General features: G+C 31.6%; 2 long non-coding RNA genes across 2 annotated transcripts in view; both read left to right on the top strand.

Moving 5' to 3' along the window:
• Nucleotides 1–25,866, top strand: part of LOC146998436 (uncharacterized) — a 130,912-nt gene that overhangs the window by 22,736 nt on the left and 82,310 nt on the right. The gene's annotated exons all lie outside the window — the stretch shown is intronic.
• Nucleotides 1,821–17,995, top strand: LOC118193636 (uncharacterized). Its single transcript, XR_004758969.2, has 3 exons — nt 1,821–1,930; nt 7,300–7,616; nt 17,791–17,995. It is a non-coding gene; the product is annotated as an uncharacterized LOC118193636 (long non-coding RNA).

Below are 25,866 nucleotides of genomic sequence, written 5' to 3'. Positions count from 1 at the left end.
ATTTGGAAGCAGGAAAGATGAAAAATGAGCAACCGCCTTCGCCGGGAATCGAACCGTGGACCTCTGGAATACGCGTCCAGAGTGCAAACCACCACACCACGAAGGCATGCTAAGAAATATCTTATATACCTATGAATCTTAAGATTTTCAATTAGTAACTTACTTTTTTAAGATATTTGACGATATTTTAAGTTTTTAAAAGGTTAATGAACAATGAAATTATTGCGAAATTTGCATTTTCTCTTGCTACTGCGCAGTGCTGAAGATATGTAAAGTTCGAAGCTGTATAGTTCCGTGGTTAGATACCAAGAAGGTGCATGGTGCGTATGCGTTTTGAGAGAGAGAGAAGACTATTTGTTCTCCCTACGTCCTGATTATCGATGTAGGACTAGTAACCACGCCTTTCTTCAACTTAGCCAGTAGCCGTGCCTTTCTTCAACGTAGCCAGTAACCGTGCCTTTCTTCAATATGGTGTGGTGATCTGATATATGGAATCCTGACAAGGAAAGGAGCTTTCGAAGATTATAATGGAAATAGGTATCCATCCGTATCTTCCAGACAGCATTTATATGAAGAATCGTAAGGAATTGTTGCAGCCACTAACTGACGACATACCAGTCAAGTTATTCACCCGTTATCCAACTCCCACCTTCTTCATGTTTATTTCTCACATGTCATAGGCTGACATATTCTGTTCATCGGTTTTGTAAAACTCAAGGAAAACACCCATTAAACTTTATGTTTAACTTATAGCACGTATGCTTTTTTGGGAAAGAACGAAGCTTCGTACTGCTCCAACACTCTCAACGTCACCCCAAATTAAAATTCAGCATAAATTATTTTATTAATTTTCTGCAATAATTAATGGTGCACATCTTCATTTATATAATTTCAGTATGTTTTGAATTAAATCATAACAAAAAGCAATAAAATACTTCTTCTAAAAAAAAGAGGAAATAATGTAGTAGATTCTATCCATAAATATTTTCCTGCACCGGAACTGAGTCATGTGTCAAACTCTAAAAGAAGATTCCAAATTTTTCGCTTAAATTCAAATGTATTAATATTTACATCTGAAGCTAAACGAAAGCTACAGTAAAAAAAAATTAATGGAATACAGAAAACACACACAAAAAAAATAATCATTAAAAGTTTCTAAAATTACTTCTTGTGCAAAAGTGACGTCATATGTCATGAAGTTCGTAATAATTTTTCCTTTCAATATTAAGCCTTTTGAAATTAAGCTAAAGGTAATTAAATCATATAGCTATTAAAATTAAGTTTCTTTCTTCGTACAATTTAACTGTACGAATAATAATGTAAGTAATAGATTGCCTAATGTTTTATTTAATTCCTCGTAAATGTATGTGAACAGCAGGGGGAGTGACATTCCTTCTAAATACAATCAAGCCTCAATGTCCTGTCCAGCCTTATTGGAGTTGTAATAAACTAATTTGATATATGAAGCAACGAAATTCCACGTACGAAGGTGCAACCTTAAAATTTGACCATAAAAGTGCAACAAAAGCTGTAGGAATTGGTAAAAACAATTACTCGGATGAAATACTGCATCGCAAATGCATGAGAGAAAAAATAACTATAAATTGTGTATGTTAGATTTCCTCTCTTAAATGGAACTTATACTCCATAAATGACATGATCATATAATTGAATATGCATTTTATGCATAAAAAATTAACCATAAATTCTTGTCTTAAATTGCACATGCGTAAGAAATTGATGGCATTATTTCCGCGTGCAAATTTTCTTCACATGATTAACTTTAGTTTATTTCTGAATTCATATTAAGATCTCATTAGGTTTTGGAGTCCTATTTAATATATTATAAATTTTAAAAAATTAGTTGCAGTATTTTTCTCTTTAATGTGTGCTAAATATTACCTTTCTGCAGCATAAACAAAATTAAAAGGTAAGATAAAGTTTTTTTGTATGTTTCTATAATCTGAATACAACTTTAAGGAGGAAAAATACACAAATCAAATAATGCCTGTATATTGATAGATTTTTTTAAAGTTTAATTACTCTTTTTTTCATTAAAACATAACTTTGACTTTTATACTTCTTCCTCTTTTTTTTTAAATACGTCGTCACTGATATAAAATTCTACAGTAAACGGCAATAATTATTGAATATTGGATTATTTAATATTATTTATTGAATTATTGACATAAATTTGTAAATTTAGAATATTTAAGGTAGTGATTGATAGCGATTTTATATTGTTGTTGAATATGTTCTGTCATTGTATATGTAGTAATACGGATATATTGTTGTTATGTGTCAACTAACTCAAATTTAAAAGCTGTACTCTGAGATTGGCATTACAAAATCTTAATGATCACAAAGGTTTTCTTAAGCTGTGTATTATCCAGCAATTCCTTCTTGAGGCGCCTACATACTTTCCTGGCGACCATTTTTGAAAATAAAAGTGATGACAAATAGTGTGATTCAGTGCCAAACAAATAACCATGACGTGATAACAAACTTATAAGTGTTTTGCCTTGTTTTTATATTAGTGAAACAAGTAGTATCTTTTTAATCAGTAATAAGACAGTTTAGGTTTGGATAACAAAAGCTAGAAGGGGGGGGGAAAGATTGAAATTCGGCACTTGCTTTTCCCGGAACAGCATGCAGTGCAATATTTTCATAATTTCGAAATTATAAGAATAACAAAATAACTATTAGTGAACTCAGTATGGTATTTGATTTAAAAACAGAAAAACAATGACGATGTAATAACGAAAAACTGTGGCAAGTGAATATCCATTTGACAGCGTGATTTACCCCATACAGCTAGATTTGTGTCTTCTAATTATGATACGGATTTCTTTTTTTTCCCAAAACTCCTCAGCAAAGTTTGGCGCAAGCCTGGTAGAATCTGCCAAATTTCAAGGCTCACAAAAGAGTACGTAATTATACTTTGTGATGCAAAATTAAACGAATACATATTTCCTATTCCGTTTTGTCCTAAATTTAGCTGTTCTAGGTAAGATAACAGAAAACAGCCCAATCGTATTTAAAAGTAGATTCCTCAATTTTAGCATTAGTCTGACCATGTGTTTGAGGTAACCAGCATATCATCAGAGAGAGTATGTTACAGATGAAGAAATGAAAGTGTTTCTTTTGAATGTATAACGTTATCAATTCTTAAATAAATCTTTCTGTGTTTCCATTGTTTTATTCCTTTCATCATTTAGGTTTGTTTTTAATACAGGGGTGTAGGGAGCACTCTAAATTTTTTCCGCATTTTATTTGTACGATGGCGAATATTGCATCTTATTAACCTGCATGTTATTAAAGTAATAGTTTTAATACAAAAAATTCTAATTAAATAACTTTAAACATAAGATTAATATATAAATTCAATAAAAATTAATAAAATACTGGAAAATAACTTAAAGATTCGCAAAAGATCTAGTTTCACAAAAATGAAATCAAATCGTGTTTATTCTAAACAAAGTTTTCTTGTTCACAAACTTTAAGAAATACAGTAGCATATTAGAAGCTATATTCAATTCCGTTTAAGATATTGGTTAAAATTAATTTTACTTGTTTTAGATGGAAAGTTAAGTTAATATTTATATGAAGAAGCCTATGTTTATGAATATTTATGGATACTAGCTAAACATAAATTATTTTATTGAATCTACGCTCTATTCTTTTAAGCGAACATTAAACAAACTTTATTACGTAAGTACATATCATATCCGCCATTTCACAAACTTAAAAACCATCATACAGAAATAAAAATCTTTTCAGATCAAAAATTCATAGTAAAGATTGAATTACTTAGCTTATAATTTGGGAGCGAACTCCCATCTTCATAATTAAAATACTTTTTTTTTAAAGAAAGAAGGGAGCTAAGGTAACTTCATTATGATGTTAATGAAAGGTGAAAGTTTCCATGATCAAAAGAATGACGCGGAGGATTGCATAATAATGTCAAAACTTGCTTGTTTTCTTCAAATTGAATTTATAACTGAATTGGCTCTTCAAATAAGTTTCAAGAGATTGGTTATCACTTTTAATAACACTAATACGTAACAGGATTCTAAACTTTAAGAAATTAGACAGGAATAAATGACTTTGAAACCTTATTTTTTTAAGTGCTCTGCAGTCGGCTTTGCATTAAAATTTGAATTGTTCAGTTACTGATATTGTCAGCAATAATATTTGTTTATTTTATTAAACTTCATAAAAGAAAGTTGTTTCACATAAACCCATACGAATTATATTATATCAAAACCCGATTTCAATTGATGTTAGAATATTTTTAAAAAACTAGCAAGGCAATATATTATCTATGTAAATTAATTTAACTGCTCAGACTTTATAGTAGTTAAGGAAACCTATTGTGATACCAAAGGGCCCGCGTTCAAATATGGGAGAAGGCATGGATGTTTGTTAATGTATAGTATCTTTGCAGCATGGAATGTGGCAAGTAGCAAGTTCTCTGACGAGGTTGATGGTAGGGATGGGGGACCCTCGGACCCGTCCCCACGTGGTGCTTTCCATCAAAATTGGGGGTGGGAGCTGAGCAAAGTCGTACTATAACCTGCATGGTGCTCAAGGCTCTTCCAACGACAGGCGCAATCTTACTGTCCTTGTACGATGAATTTCGTGGGCTTATTCGGACTTTACGGTCAAACAAGAAATAAGTCACAACAACAAAATTAATTTAAAGTAATGAAGAATAATTTCAGTAAATTAAGTATTTTTATGTATTAATAAATATTTATGATGCATTAAAAGAGCTCTCATAAAAATTATTGAAGAGTAATAATTATTAAAATAAAAACAATTAAGAATAATAATTGTTGAAAATAAAAGCAATTAAGAGTAATAATTATTGAAAATAAAAGTAAGTATTTTTTTAAAAAAGGTATTAAAGGGAGAAAGAAGGGATTTATTCCAGAAATCGAAAATATTATTGCATCAATGTATAAGCTAATACATTCAGTTAATTACATAAAATTCTTTTTATGTTAATGACGTTTAACAATGACCATTAATTGAAGGAATCCGTTTTTAAGTATTCTTTCTCCCTGTTTGAAATTTGCAGGTTTCATTCCCGGATCAGAATAAGAAGTTAGGTTATTTTTTCAAAAACCTTTCACTCTAAAACATAAGAAAATGTTACATAAACCTTTCATATTAACGCATTAAGTAACTACAGGAAAGCTACAGTGTCTTGTTATCGAGATCAAACATTAAGCAGTGTTTACCAATTAGGTAACTCTAACCTATCGAGAAATGATATTCTGGCATCACTAAACTTCAACATGACATTGCAAAGGATCATAAAAAACAATTTACTCTCTCCTCCTCCATTAGTGAAATGAAATCAGTCTACGACTCAGTATTATCTCATACGATGTGGGAAGAGTCTTCACATTTGTTCTGATGCAATCAGTACATTATTTTCTTGAAATTTGATGTGGCTTCTCCATAAAACTGTGAGACTAACTTTTGAATTCAAATTTCTCTTGTCATGTACCATATTTTGCTTTATCTCTTTTTATTCTTATGAGACAGGCAGATTTCTTTTTTCATGTTAACAACAATTTCTTCGCAAGGTAGGTTGCATCAAGGCCATCACTTCTGTATCAATTCTTAATAATGCAAACTAACTAGCCGTCCTAGTAAACTTTCCGAAAATTTTTAAGGTTATGCTTTATAATAGAAACATTTTTGGGCATTCCTCGTATCTCTTGAAACTTTATTGATGCCTTTCTCCTGTACGTGTTTTTCCTCAGTTAACACTACAATTTTTATTCCATTTTTTAAAGGACATGTCACCGAGGACATACATTCTGCGTGTAGTTCTCTAGTGCGGTTTATCCAGTCTTCTTCTTCTGAAAGTATATTTTTCCTTCCGAAGTACTAGTTCCATGATGTGGATAACATATCAAAATCATTTAATGACACTCATGTATGTTTATTTCTACGTTTATCTTCAATTTTTTAGCCTATCACATTGTTTAGTTGTTTAAATGTTTGCAAAGAGTGGTTCAAACAATTATTGTGGTGTATTATGCAATAGCTTACATTTCTGTTACGATGATTAAATATGTTTCAGAATTCCAGTAAACTTAAAGTATTAGGTAGCATGTTTTCTTTTACTGTAATATCCGTCGTTAGTTTTCCATTTGCCTTAATGTCTAAACCGACTATATAACTACTCAGGTAACAAATTCATCTTTGCTACCAATTTGAGATTATTAAATCATATGCTATCTATATAAAGTATTCATTCTTAACAAAATTGTCTGCTCTTAGGGAATGTGTCGATTAACAAGAAAGCTTTATAGAAAGGGATTTTTTATAAAGTAGGCTTTATTATACTGATTGATTTATTGAATTTCTTTCACTGTTTTCCTTTGTCTTCAGAATTAAAACTATATCATTAAGATTTCTGCAGAGTTCTTAAAATTTGATTGAAAGTTATTAGGCGAAAATCATTATCGGCTCGGCATTCTTCAGAGCAATGAAAGCATTTTATTGCGTTTGTCTGTACGCATTCATATAAAATAAACATTTTAGGTTTCCCAGAATACATAAAATGCATAATTAATTCTTAACTGGTAGGCATACACTTTGTTTACATACGTACATACTTAATACTTTACCTACATACTTAATATTCAGAACAACTAACGTGATTAGTACGATATGCTACTATAACTGACGTTTTTCAAGGAACACTCTTAGACACATTTTGGTTTAAGACTCAGATAATGAATGGCACACACTCTCGATAAGTTCCTTATATTGTGTGTTGACAATGAATAATCTAAGACGAATATTTCTAAAATTTTCTATGACAAATATCTGCAGTACATAATATTCTCACTTTCACGTTATTCCCCGTGTTTCTTGCAAGAATAGAGAAAGTAATATAAATATCAGATAAAATGAGAAGCTACGAATGTATGGATGACGGAATGAGATTGAGAATTGTCGGTAGATTGGAAGCAGGCCAATCACAAGCGCAGGTGGCTACAGAGCTCAGTATAATGTCCAGTGCCGTTTGCAGTTTCTGGAAAAGAACACTGGATCCATATCGAGATTAAACCATTTGGATTTGTAAAGATTTCCTTTATACAAAATTTGCATTACAAGCCATTTTTTAAAATCGTTTTAGAGCAATTTAAATAGTCATTTAATTATAACTAAAATCTGTAGTCTTGTTAGTATAATTAAAATAAACAACTATTTAATTTTGCAACTGAATTTTTAGGAGTGTAAATATAATTTTTCTGTGGTTTGTTTCTGCAGTTGATACCTCTTATATTTCTGGAAAGAGAGTGCGCTGGAAAACTGAAGTTTAGAAGCTAGCAAAACTCTTTAACATCTTTTAGGAAACCTCTGATGAAGAGAATTGTTTAGAGGTCATAATGATGTATCTCTGGAAAGTTATAAAAGTGATAAAAAATGGAAAATATACTAAATAATGAAATGAAATATCAATTCCCTGCAAAATATTCCGTGTAAACTCCATGGCATTGTTAAATGATAATACAGTAAAACAAGCTAACTTCAAAAATCAACAAAAGAAACATCCGTTTGGTTTCAGCTTAAAATCCAGTAGAAAGGTAATCAAATTGCTATTTTTTGTAATTTTATAAGCAAATTATCAGAATGTGTAACGTAAAAGTATTGTATAAAGATTAATGTTTAAAAGCATTTAAAGAAAATTTTGTTTTAAAAGTTCTTGCACAAATTTAAAAAAAAAATATTTTTTTAAATATTCGGACACTTAATTCTTCAGTAATCTAAAAAGTAAATTTTCTCACAGTAAAAAAAATTAACTAAATAAAGTTTGTTAAATATTCTGTAACTGTATCTCTTCTTATGTAGTATTTGCTCTGTAGTAAAAGTAGTAAGACAGAGTGTAGGGTTCTTGTGAAAATATATATTGGAAAAAATAAAAACTTGCGACCCTCAAAATAAGTAAGAGGGAGCTCATGTAAAATGCGATTTATACATGAGCTTATTGTTACTCATTTTGGGCGCAATGTTAAATTATAGCTTTCATTCGACCGGCGAACTGTTAACTAATACAAGTTCCCATTCGCTTAAAGTACATTTCTCTTCAAGACATTCTGCCTCTTAAATGCCAAAAAGTAATGTACGACAAAATATTTAGCTGAGCTTCTTAAAATCTTAAATACTGTGACATGCATATAGATTCGTAATGGACTGAATGCACAGAGAACCAACAAGACCTTAATCAAATTATTTTCCTAAAAATACTTTTCAATTTTGGAATTTTCCGCATCAAAGCATTTGTACATTTTTTTTCAGTATGAAAGGGCACAATCAGTAGTTACCACTTCAAACTACTAAGAACACAATGCAATGCACCCTCAGGCGATGAAGGTGCATTCAGACGGCCAACAAATAACAGATAGCAAAGTCGATATTGAAGAGTATCGGGGTTGGACAGAAGCCGGTATTCTCGTAGGCAACACAGCAATAGACCAGTAAAAACGGAGATAAGTTCTTGTTTCAATCATTTGGTTTCTGGAAGCTAGCAAGAGGTTATTAAGGGTGGCTCGATTCAACCTCTCTATCGTACTGTCTGACTATGGATGTGATGGTGTCGTTTGGATTTTGTCTTTATCGAATAGTTTACAAAGTTCTTTTATTACAACCGAGGTAAAATTCCTACCTTGAATAAGAATGTAGCAGAAGAGCCACTCTAAACCTGAAAATCCGATGATGTATCCCTACTGCCATAACAGCCTCTTGATGGATATAGCATACCCTTAAGAAGCAATCAGTGACAACAAAGGATGTGCTTGTTGTCATCAGCAGATCCTGGCAGAGGTCTCAGAATGTCGAAGCTTTTTCATTAAAAAGTCCCTGCACCAAGTTTGCACGCCAGCCTTTGGTTTGCTCCAGTAAAAACACTCTCGAACTCTGTACGAATTCTCATCATTGCGAAATGGGCTCCTCTCGGACTACTATGTAGTTTCTAATGACATCCGAGGTCGCATCGTGGAAATATCACCTGCCACTGGAATACATTTCCACCACCGGATTGAAACTTCCTGAATAAAATTTCGTTTCGAATATGGACTGAGTCCTAGACAGCCCAAAATTGTTTTCTCGTAGGATTTCAGATCGAAATGTCCTGTCAAGAAGCTTTTCTGTTTTAAGACTCCATTGAGTGAATTGTGAGTTTCAACGTCTGCTTTCAACTGGTCTTTCTTGACTTCTCATCACTCCATGGTCTGAGCCAGATGATGTTGAAGAAATAACTTGACGTACGACAGGATTAACCAGTTTGTATTTCGCGTCCCTCGAGCAATATCGGCAGCTTTGTGGGCAGTTCTGGATAGGGCGTCGGCGTTTCCGTGTGAAGGTCCTTTCCGATGACAGATAGTGATATCATGCATATGGTGTCTTTGTATCCATCTGGTTATTGGGCCTTCAAGATTCTTGATATATAAGAGCCAGGTTAACGACGCACAATCTGTTTTTAGCTGGAATTTTCTGCAGTAGAGGTAATGATGGAAATGTTCTACAGCCTATAGAGAGCAACTTTTTCCTGGTGGCACACTAATTTTTTTCCGATTTAGATAGACATTAGATAGACAAGACAAATTCTTGACCGCTTATTTCTTGACATAAAAGAGTTCCGAAACTCTTATTTTTCACATACGCGTCAAGCAAAACTTATTTCTCGTGCTGAGGATACGTCAGGATTGTCGCTGTTATTAAAACTTTTTTCCGTTTGTAAGATGCATTCTCAAATGCGTTTATCTACAAGAACGTTTGCTTGCTCTCTGTCAAGGGGTCTTGTGAGGGAAGAAAAGAGCTTCACATATCTCCTACAGAAGGTCGAAAACCCCAGAATGATAGATATTTTCGGAGTGTCGTCAATCTTTAACTGCCGATATTTTTTTTGGATCCGTATACGCACCTTCGGCAGAGATAACATGTCTGAAATAACTCGCTTCATGTCTGAACAATTTACATTTGACAAGACTTAACGCTAGACTGGTTTCCTAATATTTTCTAAATGCTCTTCAAAAATTTTCCCGACGATGGCGATGTCATCAAAGTATATCGGACAGGTTTCGTCGGAAAGATCACGGTCTCCATTATGCGTTTGATTGTGACCGGAACAGCATAATCTAAAACGGCATCACTTTGATTTAGCAATGTCTTTGTTTGGTGACTCTTGTCAGGTAACTTTTTCCGGTCAGCCGCTCTTTAAATCAAACATACAAAACCACTTTCTTCCAGAAGGAGTGTCCAGAATGCTATCAGTACTAAGAACAGGATCGTTGTCTTTCTTCGTGACGTCGTTCAACCGGAGATAGTCAACACAATATCTAGTTGAACCAGCTTTCATTCTGTCCAGGACAGTGGAAGGGGCCCAAGGACTTGTTGAAGTCTTGATAACATATCTTTCTTGCATGTCCTTTAGACTTTTCTACTTCTTTCTGTTAAGCAATCAGTTGATTTTTTGCATTTTGCTAGATTATCGGATGACCCATGTAGCAGTTTTATTCTGTGGCAAACTGATATGACCTACATCAGAAGATCTGCTGGAGAAAGCGTCTTGGAATTCTTGAATGACACGTTCTACAGCACTCCTCCGAGCGGTAAAGTCGCTAAACACTGGTAGTTCGGTCCGAGGTTCGAATCCCGCGAACGGGCTGGCTGCATGGGTGTTTTCGTGGTTTTCCCCATGTGTAACGTGTATACGAGCCAGTTTCCCTTAGAAAGTCCTCCACGAAGGCATTCCTCCCCTTAGGCAGATAGCCCTAGTGTGCTTTGCCATAATTAAATACACGAACACCTCTCTTCATTGCTTAGTTGTGAATTCTGCAATAACTCTGACGTTAGGCTCTCAGTAACTCAGCGATTGGAGGACTGCTGGTTCGTTTAACACAGATCACTGGAGTACATGCTGCAACCACTTCGTCTTTCCTCATGACTTTCGCCTCACCCTTACATTACCAACTCTCACCGGGATTATGCTCCTTGATAGGTAGTCAAGTCTACCAGTACTCCTTACTTACTGTTACAGCTCTTAGAATATTTCATTATGCTGTACCGAAAATCTCTGTTTTCAGCTATGCATCGAAAATTCTCTTACTAGCACTGTGATATCGTCTTAAGACATCATTTGCTGGATAGATTTAACTCCCTTATCTTTGATTTTGAATAGGGTTATTCTCAGAGGCAGAAAGTATTTTATTATTTTTAAAACAATAAAAAGGAAAAAAATTACAGTGGTGGCCAAAATTGTGGACACTTTTGGAAATTTTTATGTTTTTGAATTTTGTATGCTTATAGAAAACGTTACGTTACACAAAATGCAAACTTGTATATATCATTTTAAAGAGAATTTATTATTGAATTCAATACAAAACACAAAATTCAATTATTTGCAATACAAAAAAGGTTAAGCGATAATAGTTATCGATATACATTAGATAGTGATGATTGCAGTGAGTTATCAGTACTTAGTAGAGTACCCTTTATTCTTGATTACAACTTCACATCGACGTTTCATTGAGCTGACAAGAGTTTTAAGCTCTTCTTTTCGTTATTACATGATGCCAGGAAACAATTATAGCCTCAATTATTTCCCTTTATTTGATGGGCGCCTCATTCGGACAAGAGTTTTTAAACGGTGCCACAAATTTTCGATAGGATTGAGGTCAGGACTGTTTCCTGGCCATGACAACAATTTAATGCTCTTTGTACGAAACCACTCTTTCGATATTTTGGTCGTGTGGCAAGGAGCAGAATCCTGCTAAAAAATAAACGAAGCATTGTTGTGAAAGAGATCTCTGATGGAAGGTAGAAGTTTTGGTTCTAGAATAGTGTCAATGTATTTTCTGGCATTCAGTGTCCCATCGATGACAGGAAGGCGACCAATACCATCTGCTGACATGCATGATCAAATCATAACACTAACTGGGTTCTTCACAGTTGCTTGAATGCAGTCAGGATGTAGCTCTTCTATTCTACGTCTTACATATTTTCGCCAATCACTACCGAATAACGATATCTTAGTTTCATCACTCCGTATAACTTGTAACCACTGATCATCTGTCCAATTAATGTGTTCCTTTGCCCACTGTAGTCTTTTTTTTTTTTTTTTTTTTCGTTGCTGAAAATTAAGATGAGGCTTTTTTCGTGGAATTCTATCTCTCAGTCCAACATCTGTTAATCTTCTCCTGATTGTTCTTGAACTGACAGAAACACCAGAATCATTCAGATCACTTCTGATGGCATTTTTCTATCTTGGAGACATAACCTTTTCATTCTTCTGTCATCAATAGATGTGGTGCACCTTCTTCGGCCTTTTCCTTCTTTGTTTTTTATTGAATTTGTCTCCTGATATCGCAAACAAAACTTTCGGACTCCAGATGTAGTCACTGAACTACCCACCTGTCTTGCAATTTCAGCATAGGAAAGACCACTTTCTCGTAGCACAATAATATTACATCTCTTTCTAGGTGTCCAATCTACTCTTTTATTTGATGTCATTGATTCTTGAATAAATATTAAAATTTTTACAAAAATTCCTACTTGTAATTGCAGTGTATAAGAAACAGGTCCTCCTTCTACAGAACAAAGCAAAATAATGAATTGTTTCAAGTGTAAACATGATGTCAGCTTCTACTGGCAGTTACTAACATTTGATTGGTTCTCAGAACAAGAACAGTGATTGGCCAGGAAAGCTAGACATTACAAACCACTTCATAACTGTGTTTTTTTATTTATATTAAAGTACATATAACTTTTTTTGTATTGCAAATAATTGAATTTTGTGTTTTGTATTGAATTCAGTAATAAATTCTCTTTAAAATGATATATACAAGTTTGCATTTTGCGAAACGTAACATTTTCTATAAGCATACAAAGTTCAAAAACATAAAAATTTCCAAAAGTGTCCACAATTTTGGCCGCCACTGTATATTTCCTTATATAGTCTAATCCGAGTATACAAGGGTCTGTAATATCTACTGTATATGACGTGTGATAATAGGGTGAACTTCCAAACAGGCTTTTATTATCTAACTTCCATCGATGTCGATTTTATCATCGTAGATAGTCTTTAGGGTAATACAGGGACACGCCTAGATGAGTTCACCTTTCAGTTATTGCACAGATCTTTTCGGACTATGGTAACATTAGCTATCGTATTGATGACCCAATTGCAAAGAACTCCAATTTTATTACTGGGCATGGCATCTTTCCAGCTTATTTCCAGCATTTTTGCATCTTAAATACAAGTTAGATGTATCTTCGGATTTGAAGGCTCACCTGACGATTATGCCTTTTACTGTCCACTTACAGTTGCCATTCATTGACCTGAACCGACCTGCTGTATGAACTCTTTAAAAAAATTTATCATCAAAAACTGAGCATTAATTCAGATAATGGGATAGATTAAATTTTATCCGATAAAGCCTTTGACAAACTGTGTGACTAAATGTTACATCGTTCTTCTAAATAATGATTCTTATGGTCTATTGTTCACGTCCACTTAGAGGAAAACTGGTGGATGTATACATAGAAAGTGTTGCTCTCGCATACTGGTTACCTGATATTCGGCAGATCTCAGCTTTAAAAAAAAAAAAAAAAAAAAAAAAAAAAAAACCTTTTGTTATTTTATATCTCTCCCTAAGTACCCTCTCCAATTACTCTTAAATGGCTAAAAAACTACAGTAAAGGAAAAAAAAAAGTTGTCAAGCATCGGTCGCGGACACTTAGCCGACAACCACTTAGCCGACAGAACACTTAACCGACACCAGTTAGCCGACAAAGACATTTAGCCGACAGGGACACTTAGCTGACATGGACACTTAGCCGACAGGACATTTAGCCGACAGGGACACTTAGCCGACAGGACATTTAGCCGACAGGACATTTAGCCGACAGGACATTTAACCGACACGGACACTTAGCCGACACGGACACTTAACCGACAGGTCATTTAGCCGACAAGACACTTAGCCGACAAGGACACTTAGCCGACAGGACATTTAGCCGACACGGACAGTAGCCGACAGGACATTTAGCCGACAGGACATTTTGCTGAAACAGAGAGTTAGCCGTCAAGACATTTAGCTACGAGACACTTAATTGTCAACACATTTAATCCACAGGAAACAAAGCTGACAGTAACGTTTAGCTGACACGTACCCAATAATTATTCAAACTTACTATCAATTACAAAATTTCTCGACTTCTCCATAAGTTCAATATTTAAGTTATATTTCACTATCAGTAAAATTTATTTTTCGATTCTTAAAGATCTCATGTATACTTTTAATTATTGCGTTAATTTAGCATTGTTTGATATGTATCCATGTACCTTATAAGAAATAGACCAACCCAAATGGGTTTTCTCCCTTGCCTTGGCGTATTGCCGGCTGTCACCTTTGCCCATATCCGGAGGAGTATGCAGCGCGTATAATTTTCAAGAAAAAACTGGGGATAGCACCTCATTTCACAAATTTTTAGAATTTTTAGATATTTTTATTTTTGAAATTGAGATTGATTTTTAAAAATTTAGCATGTTTATCAAGCATAATTGATGTTCTAAATAATTATAAAGATGGTGCATGCTTTCAGGTCTGGATATTTTTGTAGCTTTTCCTATGCTGTAAGGAAATTTGTATCTCCTTCTTTTAAAAGTAATATTTTAAATCTGAAATAATAGAAAAATTCAAGCAAGAAATTTTCTCTTACAATTTTTATGCTTTTATTGGTATAAATAAGTAAAAAATACTAAATTTGAAAGTCTTTGCTTAAAATTCTTATTTGTACTGCTTTTTTAAAATTATATCTGAATATTAAAGCATAATATTCTACAAAGAAGTTTTACTTCAATGATGTTTCATAATACATCATAGTGATTAACACTTTTAACACTTTAATAATTTTTATGCATTTATTATAAAGTTAAAAATTGTATTTGATTGTAATAATTAATTGTGCTAGTATTTTATAGTGATTATTTTTTTAATTTATGTCTAGTTCTACATAAGTTTTCTTATTTATTGTTAATTTATTTTATCAGCCCAAAGAGGCGACAGCTCAGAAAAGCTATTAGTTTCGAAACGGTATTTTGTTTTGTTTCACTATGAATGTCCGTTTCACTTTGCAAACTGTTAACCAAATATTAACCAATATTAACCAAATATTAACGCCCTGTATTATATTTAAAGAAATTAAATAATGAAGAATCTGCATGAATGCATGTATGTTTCTCTCGCACTGTGAAAAAAACAACAGAATTTAGAACCATAAAAGTTTGAATAACGTAATCCTCCACCCGAACATGGGCACCTGCAAGGCCTAATTTCGAATTTGTTTTAATCTATTTCATATTTTGTAACTTTAATGAAGTTTTGATTAACAAACTCAACGAGTTCAAAGCAAGCAATGGCAACCCTGTACAGAAAATAACATTTTTATCTCCAACGCGGAAATTCTAAAGATATGCCATTTTCAAATATTTTGTGATATTGTTCTTGAATTGAATTTTATGTGGTTTACTTGCGAAGAACATGATGTTTAATAAATAAAGGTAACACGCAAAATGTTACAAAAACGCTCCTTTGGGCGTCATATAAAATTATATTGCTGAGTGCTTCCAGAGTTTATCTTTTTTTTTTTTTGTCATTACACTCAAAAACGTTTATGCTCCGAATTTTATGAATTGCTAAAATAAATAATCATCTTGTAATGTTAATAATTAATGATCATATAATCAAATAAATGATCGTTTTGTTATGTTATAATAATTTTAAAAACTACTGCCTGAAAATGCTCATAAAATCAATGAAAATTATCAGATCTTGTTTAATTTTACCTTATTTGTTTCAAAGCATCATATGCTATCAGTATTATTTAATTTTACTTTATTTATACACAAAAATAAGTTCATAAGTTTTGCGTTTAGAATTTTTACCGTTTTACTAAAGTAAAGAAATTTATGCAAGAATTACGCTTGAAAAAAATGCGCAAAATGCAATGCAATAAAAATTATTGTTATCCTTCAATTATACTTTTTATGGAAACATATAGCGGTGAGAGTTAGTTTAGCAAATATATTTTATTTTGTTATTAAAAATAATTTTAAAAAAAGTGAATTTTTAAGACAAGCAAAGGTATAAATTATTTGTGACCTCTATAGTTTGCAGTTCATGCCACCATTCTTGAGATAAAATTTTGTAACATTTTATTAACCACGCCTCTTGCTTAAATACTTACTTAGGTGAATTATTAGCCCTAAACTAGTGCATAATGTTTAGTTTAGAAGTAAAATATTCTTTAAGGTTTTGTTTTATTCATTTTCGAGAAATTTCAGCGCTTTTTCAATTTGGCCAATGTACACCAAACAGCACGATACATATCAAACAATGCTAAATTAACACAATAAAAAATTAATAGCACATATGATATTTTTAAGAATCGAAAAATGAATTTTAGTGATGGGTGAAAAAATGACTTATATATTGAACTTGTGGAGTAGTCGAGAAATTTTGTAATTCATAATTTAAATAATTTTTGGGTACGTGTCAGTTAAACGTTACTGTCGGCTTAGTAACCTGTTGACTAAATGTCTTGACAGGTAAGTGTCCCGTAGCTCTAAATATACTCTCTGTGTCGGCCAAATGTCCTGTCGGCTAACTGTCCGTGTCTGCTAAATGTCCTGTCGGCTAACTGTTCGTGTCGGCTAAATGTCCTGTCGGCTAACTTTCCGTGTCGGCTAACTGTCTGTGTCGGCTAAATGTCCTGTCGGCTAAGTGTCCTTGTCGGCTAAATGTCTTGTCGGCTAAATGACCTGTCGGCTAAGTGTCCGTGTCGGCTAAATGTCCTGTCGGCTAACTGGTGTCGGTTAAGTGTCCCGTCGGCTAAGAGGTTTTCGGCTATGTGTCACGGACCCGTCAAGCATGCGAGAGTTATTCTGCTGTGGTTCACTTCCCCATATTATCGAAAGCATCTGAAGTTACTGCAGAGATTTTTATTAAGATCAAATGGCTTTATATCCTTATAAATGTAAGTTTTTTTGGTGTATTTAGCTTAATTTTCTTTTTCGGAAAGTACAAAATGTATATGCATAATTGATTACAAATATATGTAAATATATTTTGTTTGCCATAACTTTTTAAACGCGAATATATACCTGAATTATCTAAACTCATTAAAAACGAAAACTCCTATTAAAAATTAATTTACGAAAATTTTTCTTAATCCACAAAATAAATTACTGATCGAATTATGCCATGAAAATAAATATACTTCAATTATGTGAGTGCTACTCAATTCTGGAAACATGCTAGAATATGTACTTCTCATATCCGAATTGGTAAATGACATAAAATTTAAACTATTATATGTCGCTATTTTTCAGAGTCGCAGTCTCAAAATATGTTGCATTTTGAATGTTTTCATGATGTATATCCCCCTACAGAATATAAATAAAATTGTACATAAAGCACAGTACGTATAAATTTGTTTATAAATAACTTGTGTGGTGTTTTACAAAACAAATCACCAAAAGAGGTAAGAAAGAAATCGAAAAGCGTTTAATAAAAAGCTAATCTTGTAACTTTGTTTTCTAAAATTTTAGCTCAATTTCTTAAATTAAATTATAAACCTATAATTACAAAATTAAACTATATAACTCCTAATATTAGTACTTGTACTTGTATTTTATGTATATGCTTAAACTGTATGCTCATATCTACGGGATTATTTATGGTAAATTGTATTTTGTAGAAATTAAATCCCTTATTGGGGCCTGCACTCTACGATGTTCATCAAATTGTTGACATCGGGAGACGAGTCGTTTATCCCCAGAACTTTGGATCCGCTCCGAAGATTGAGTACAACGTCTAGTTTCATAAATTCTCTGTCCGCTGTGCAAAAAAAGAAAATTAGTATGAAAGCTAATTATTTGAGGTTATATGAATAAATATTAATATGTTCTAAACAAATGTATATTATTTTTATTAGGAGATTTTTTTAAATTAATCTTTATTTCATTTAGTGAATGTAACTAGTATAATTTGGTTCTTCAAATAAACAAAACATTTTCATACATATAGTCTTACAGTTAGACGAATACTGTAATAATTTGCTCAAATGAATAATGACATGTTACTACTACCATATTGCTCCGGATACAACATAAGCTTTATTTAATTAACCAGTTATTTCATGTTAATTCCATTCAATGCTTTCAATTTGTCCGTTTAACTTCACCAGAATTCAAATTAACTTAACTTTAAATAGGAATTTAATCTGAATTCAGCAAGCGTGGTTTATCTCTGTAGTTAATACCTATGAGTAATACATTGCGAGTTGATGTTAACTTTCAAAGTCTGGTAAGTGTTTTTCACTTATTCGCAGTTTAGACGTTAGGAAAACTGATTTGTAACGAATGCAAAACTTCTCAGTTATCATTTTGATTGTGCTACCGTTAACTTTCTGTTCATTTGAAATCTCTCAATCACTGGCAGTTAGTTTGGTTAATTTTGAGTTTTAGTTGCAAATTTAGTTTTAACGATAATTTGTCTGGCTAAGATTAAGTCAGACTTAACTCCTCTTTTTTTGTTCACCTCCTTTAGAAAAATAAATCTGTCTTATAAGAAAAATAAATCTTAAAAAAATAAATCTGTCTTATAAGCACATGCTAAAATCGAGAAACACATGAAGGTAAATTATCATTTATGCCTAAAATTTTCTGTTTAAACATATTTTCTTGGTTTTGCTAAAATGTATGGAATTTAGATCATTTCATCATCTTTCTAGAGAACGCTTTCAACTTTTCAAGCTCGCAGCTCACAAGTAAGACAGCTTTATCTCCAAGCCTTTTGACATCTTCAGAAACAACAATTCAGAAACATCTTCAGAAATGAAGAGTTTACCTATATGTGAATTCTTATTTCGGGGTTCAATTACTTCTTTTTAATCTTCAAAGGAGGTCTTAAATTAGTGTCGAATTTTGAATATTTTCAGAACGGTATCATAAGGGTGGAATTTTGAAATATATATGAGATTTGATGAGCCCAATAAAAGCATTTTTATGATTTTTTTATGTGGAAGGGAGGGGAAAGAATAGTAGACACAAAATAATTTCATTCTCAAAATATGACAGAATATTCTCGACGATTCTTTTAAACAATGTCAGAAAACATTCAAAATTTATTTCACAAAATGAATAACCAAATAATTGAGTTAATTCGCCGTTTTGTAACTGATTAAATTTTAGTTTTTAAATTGTAATTTTACATATTTTAAGATTAAAAAAAAAAAAAAAAAAAAAAAAAAGATAGAGAGAGAGAGAGGAGGTAGAACATGTTTTAAAGTCTGGAGGAATAAAGTCTAAATTTCACTCTGCACATTATCTAGTTTCCGTTTGTTTACTAGATGGCAGCACTACTCTGTTTTTCGTTAGTTTTTCGCGGAACAAATGGACGATTTCAAATCGTAATATTTAAACTAAAAGTATTGAGTATTTAAACTAAGCCCCTCATGCATTTTAAATGAAGTAAAACACAGAATGTGGTAGCACAGAAGTTTGATTCTGAAGTGCGTTTATTAAAATTAGATAAAGTAATAAAAATAACGGAAATTAATATAATCAAAATTATGTAATCTATTTTGAACATGCATTTTGACAAAACAACAAGCATTAAACTAAACTTTAATTTAGAATTCCCAAAATTCCAAAGTAATAAATACTAATAACTTAAGCACATAGTAACATTATATGATGCCCTCTAAAAATCATTAATCATAATATTTTTTTTTTCATAAATTAATAAACATTTTATTTTATTTTCAAATTTAACATTTAATTATTAATATCAATTTTAACATTTAATTACTTTACTAATTAATTATTTCAATAGTATTTTTATGTTTAATGATTTAGCAATTTATTATTTTTAATTAATTTTAATATTTAAGTTTTAAAATGGGATTTTTAATTAGCTTAAATTTGAATAAACATACTGTTTAATTATATATAATTTCAAATCATGTAATTTAATGTTAAAATAAAATATAATGTAAATTTTTCCCACAGTAGTCCAAAGAAAATTGTTTACTTTCGTTATTAAAAAATAATTACTTTGAATAAATGCATAGAAGCATTTTTGAATTGAATCAATTAGCCTTTTGAAACTTTGTATATCAGATTTTATTGCAATAAAGGATAATTTTATTCTATGGAAGATGCATTTAAGTCACAAAGTTATTGAATAACAATACCATAAGTTAATAAATGGGAAAAATAAGTTACATTTGCTTTTCCAAAGTAATAAAATTCAAATTACTGTTGCAGATGCTTATTCTATAGTGAAAATAAAAATAATATAGATACATGGAGCTACTCATGTAGAATAACCATGAAAATTCTAAATTAAAATTTATCCTTTTCTAATTGTTTAAATTTAATTCTAATGAAAATTAAAATTTTCTTTGATTATTTAAACTGTCTATTAGCAGAAAAAATAATAAAAAAAATATTTGTTGTCGAATTATATTGTGATATAATGAAAGTGTTTTGCGACATGTCTTTTTTTATACATGTCCTTGTATAAAAATATATCCTTGTAAAAACATATACTCATAAAGCAAGACATTCTATGTATACTTTACGTAAACATAAGCTTCCAAAATTAATCGTTTGTTTGCAGAATTCTGTTATTGAGACAAAATAAAATATAAGCTATTTCATTTCTACATTTGGCTGTTCAAAAGTTAACCAATCAGAGCTCTGTAACTTTCATCTGTATTTACCAACCAAGAATTTTAGCAGTTTTCTTTTATCACAGAATTTAGACAGCAAGAAAAACTCTTCAGTTGATCTTCTGTAACAAAGATGAAACAATATTTACTCGTGATGCACGGACATTTTATTATTGCGTTTTATTTATTTTAAATTGTTATGGCATTTTGATATTAGTAATAAAACATATGAACTGGTAAAGTAGCTATGTGCTCATCGTTATAAGAGAAAACAACTGTATGTATGATGTGCATATTTATTAGCAAATTTTGCTTTCAAAACATAAAAAGATAAATAATATTTATAGTAATATAAAATCTTCCAGGATCAGTTTACCTGACTTAAAAATTGCTACAAATTTGAATCCTTGTGAATTTTTGAGGGCAAGTAGGTCAGATACCTACCTGTCTTTTCATTGAGAAGAGCGATTTACACGAGTATTCTTTTAAAATGTAAAACAAAAATATATAGAACTATGTAATCTTGCATACTCATGACTCAGAAACAAGTAAAGAATTAGCAAGTATGTTGCCGAACTTCTACCAACCGAATTTCCCTTAAACGCAGAATAGCAATTTTTAATATTCACGAAATGGAAACATAAAAAAAAAAAACCTAATTTTAGATAATAATGATAATGATATCAGTGATATCGAAAATAATAATAAAAATAATAATAATTACATTTGCAAGAAATAATACAGTAAAAATATGCTCACTGTGTAATTATTTGTCTGTATCTTTTTTTAATAAACTTTCGGTAATTTTTGCTAGATTGTATGCTTTTTAATTTTTACTAAATCGAGGTTATTTTCAGCCTAATCGAGTTTATTTTGGCATGGTTATTTACTGTCTAAAGCTATTCGAAACGAAAGAATTTAACTAGCAAATGTTCTTCGCTACTTATTTTAAAATACACTGTTATATTCCACATATTTGCAAGTTTCGTTCAACTGGAAGAGTAAAGTGGTAAAATTATTTCATTCTTAATAACCCTTAGTAGTCATTCGATTTTCATTTAACTCAAATAATCAATAAGAGATGGCGACACCAGCAAATAAATGAGGAGAGACTTCTTACAGGAGATTTGATGCATTATCGTAGCAGAGGAAAGACAACTTTTTTTAAGTTTAAATACACAGAATATCATTTTTTCCAACGATCACGGCATATTTTAAAATTTTTATTACTCTTTTTAATGCAAGGCCTTCTCTTACAATGAACTTGAACAAAATTTTAATTGTAAAATTAAACTGTTACTTTATTAGCAATGAATAAATATTTCGGAATGATGGGGAATAATATTTGAGAGCGCAGTAGCTTAATTAGTGAAAGGTAATGACATGAAAATTATACAAACTAAATAATCGTGAAATAATAATGAGACGAAAATATATTTTGCACTGTTTCACTTTGCACTTGTAATTCCCACAACATGTGTAAACAAAACACGGATTTTGTCAATATGCATATGAACAGAGCTGAGCGATATAAGCATATCTTCGGATGTTTTTAACAATGAAGCCGCTCATAGGTTTCATCTATTTATACTGTTTAAGAGCATCTAAACTTAACATAATTTATATCTTAAAACTGATTTTTTAATAAATCGTTGTAATAAATTAATTTTTATAATTATAATTTAATTCGAAACTACACAGTTTAAGCACATTTCAACCTTTTAATAAATCATAATTTTTTTTTCCACGTTTCTTTTCTAAACCTCCCTTTACGTACTGATCAATAAAGTGGGTATTCGCATATTACTGTTATTCATGTACTGTGTTGCACTGTTAGAATCGTGAAGGCTGTTTGAAATTAAGAACAAATCTTTATCATTCTTCATAATCAACCACTTCCTGCTTTTTCATTTGAAGGATATATCAAAAACTAACATTCAGGCATTAAACAATGTTGAAGATTTTTTTAACACAATTAATTATTTAATTTTCCCTCTGAAAGGGTGAGTCAGTTACCTAACAATTTAAACTCTTGAAAGTTTCCTACACTGCTGAAAATAAATTTGTTTCGAATAATCAAAATTTGAACATCTTTCTTTTGTTACTACTCAGAAACTGCTTAACAGACCCATGTAATTACAATACACATAATTCATAACAGAAACTCTTAATCATAACAGACCCATGTAATTACAATACACATAATTCATAACATGAACACTTAACCATTCTTAAAAATAAGAAAACTGTTCTAAATGTACAGAATAAGTTGAAAAATCATAATTTCAATTCTTCCAAACTCATCTTCTGATAAATTTAATCTTCCTGCGACAGGGGACATATGTATACCATTTGTCATTAAAAAAAATCATTCTGTGTCACTGGTTCCAACTTTTGCAATCGCTATTACACTATCATATAATCACAGAGGAATGGAAAGGATTCTGTATTTTAACACTAGACTTTTCAAAGTTTAAGAAATAACAACGTTAGGAATAAAAAAAGAAAGTGTCTTGGTAAGAATATACCAAAATCATATACAATACAAAATTAAAGTGTAAAATTATATGCGTACACCTATATATTTTCTTCAGAGAAAATTAAAGTTTGAACCAAGTCTTAACATTTAACTGTGTTTGTCTTTGTATTCACTCAAATTTCTTCACTTTTCGGGATTCTTTAAGAGAATTGAACGACTAAATGACTCTTGATCATTTGGTCTAAAAAATCATAATTTCAATATGATAAATGAATCAAAGTAGGCTTTCAGATTATGACAGTTTTGAATTCCGGGATATCTTTTCTAAAAATGTTGAAAAATAATTTTTTATACAGGCACCGTATACAAAAGTGTGAATCACAAAAGTATAAGTTATTCATTACCGAATTAGTAAAAGAGATTAAATAAACTCTCCCCATATGATCGAAATTACTTGAGCTATAATTAACCAAGATTTTGAATATTTAGTATGTAAGCGTTGATGCAACAGGTTGCAGGAGTCTGATGTGCTATGGATTCCGTGCTTTTATTCTTTTAAAAGGATTCCTCTGACGCAAACCCATCCATGCTTGTGGCTAAAATGAGTTCATCAACGCAGCTGCTTGCGTACTGATTGACAACAAATCGTCATTTCGATGAATCCCTCTTCAGCATGGAGTACAACGATGGCCGAATATGCATTGGAATTATAACGGTGAACTTCATCTTCCTAAATACATTATCGAGGGCACTATAACAATTTTTCTAATGTAATTTTTTATGTAAGTAGTAATTTCATCTAATTTAAATTGAAAGTATATTCATAAGCAGCCAAGATCGCCACAGCTATACCAGACCAGATTCAACTCACAACCAAAATGCAAGGCTGTGAAGCTTGGTCAGCAGACTTGCATCCTTGGAGGTATATTTGAACAGAACAATTACTGTCTATACGTTATTAGAAACATTCAGTTCTTTTCTCCACCATGTCAAATGCCGCTACTTTCTTGATCTATACAGTCACCAGACTCACTGCCTACTGAACATGCTTGAGACTTCAAGGCTGGCAAGTCGCACGTTATATTTATTATACAAAATTGTAATAATTTAACCGATACATAAACCTACCTCACATACTGTCCACCTACTTTTGGACCATCGTGCATATGTATAAAACTATAAATAATATACGAATAACTATACCTGATATATGCATTGAAACAAGTATTTGTCGCCCAGACGGTATAGTGGTTAGGGGAGCCTACTACCGTGCCGAAGGGACCGGGTTCGAATCACGGAGGAGACATGTATGTTTGTAAATGTATAGTTTCGGTAACATGGCGGCACTTTAAATATGTGGCGAAGCCGAAAGTCCTCTTGTGTGGATTGGTGGAAGCGGAGAGGGGTGGGACAGCCCCGGATCCCTTTCGGAATGCTCTTCCTCAAAACTGGAGGTGGAAAATAGAATTCCAAACTCTCTTTGGAGTAGGCTATGACAACCATTGTTCCACGTAATATGGACAAAACAACAACAATAAACAAATATTTTCGTGGGAGAAAGGATATTTATTGTGATGGTTAGTGGCAGAGAAATATTTAAGAAGCTTCGGAAAAGTGTTTGCAGACTATAGAGTGAAAATTAGATAAACTTTGCTAAATTTAATGATTTAATGGAGAAAATTTTCTTATTTACATAATGGTAATATTTGAAATTTTGTTTTGAGTTTCTTTAACAAAAGCATTACTTAGAAGTAAACAATTAAACTTAAATTATTTCATTTCAAAAATAAATTGATAGAAGTGGCAAATTCTTTTGTTACAAATCGATTAAGTAAAAAATGTTAGAAATACGTAAGAAAAGACTGTTGTTTGAATAAAATAACTAATCAATCGTTTTTTTTTTTTTTTAAGAGAAACAAGCTAAATTTTGATTTATACGGTAGCAAAACGTATTTATCTTCCCCCTCTTTATTATGTATATATATATACGGCTGGAAATTAATTCCAAGGACGTATGCTGCTGAAATGGAAATATGACTTTTTTTTTTTTTAATTACATTTTTAGAAATGCTTAGTGGCCGGCCGTCTGTATAGGGTGTACAAAATCATTGGCGTTCGTATGGAAAATCAGCTAAGAAGTATTCCTAAAATTGTTAGAAAGTTATTTATCGGTTTAAATATTAAAAATGTGACTTATTCAAATATTTATTCAAATAAAATGAAGAGAATAAAATATATTTAAAATAGTCAAATAATTTTTAAAAATCTAATGTGTACACCACATGACTTCCTTGTACGGAATATTAAATTATACGCATTTTTTCTTGCATTTCGTTTAAACTTACTAGATTTAATTAATAATAGAATAAATGCATTCTTTAAAATTCACTCTATTTGTTTACAATAGCGACACTCTGGCGCTAGGTTCACTTAACAGTATTATATTTCATATTATAACTCAGAATGCACAAAATTTATATCATTTAAAGAATTATCTAATCGTTCCCACATGTTCTATTCAAATACTATAAGGAAGCTAGAACGATGTATAAAAGAAATTAAGCAAATAAAACAAAAAAGGAACAGTTTTTCACAGACGATTTAGTATTTCTCATTCA

Source organism: Stegodyphus dumicola, chromosome 2 (assembly GCF_044657685.1).
Source record: "Stegodyphus dumicola isolate Sdum_Otavi_A_Nest chromosome 2, ASM4465768v1".
Classification (NCBI taxonomy): domain Eukaryota; kingdom Metazoa; phylum Arthropoda; class Arachnida; order Araneae; family Eresidae; genus Stegodyphus; species Stegodyphus dumicola.
The sequence above is the reverse complement of the archived record's forward strand: the minus strand, read 5'-3'. Positions and strand labels throughout refer to the sequence as shown.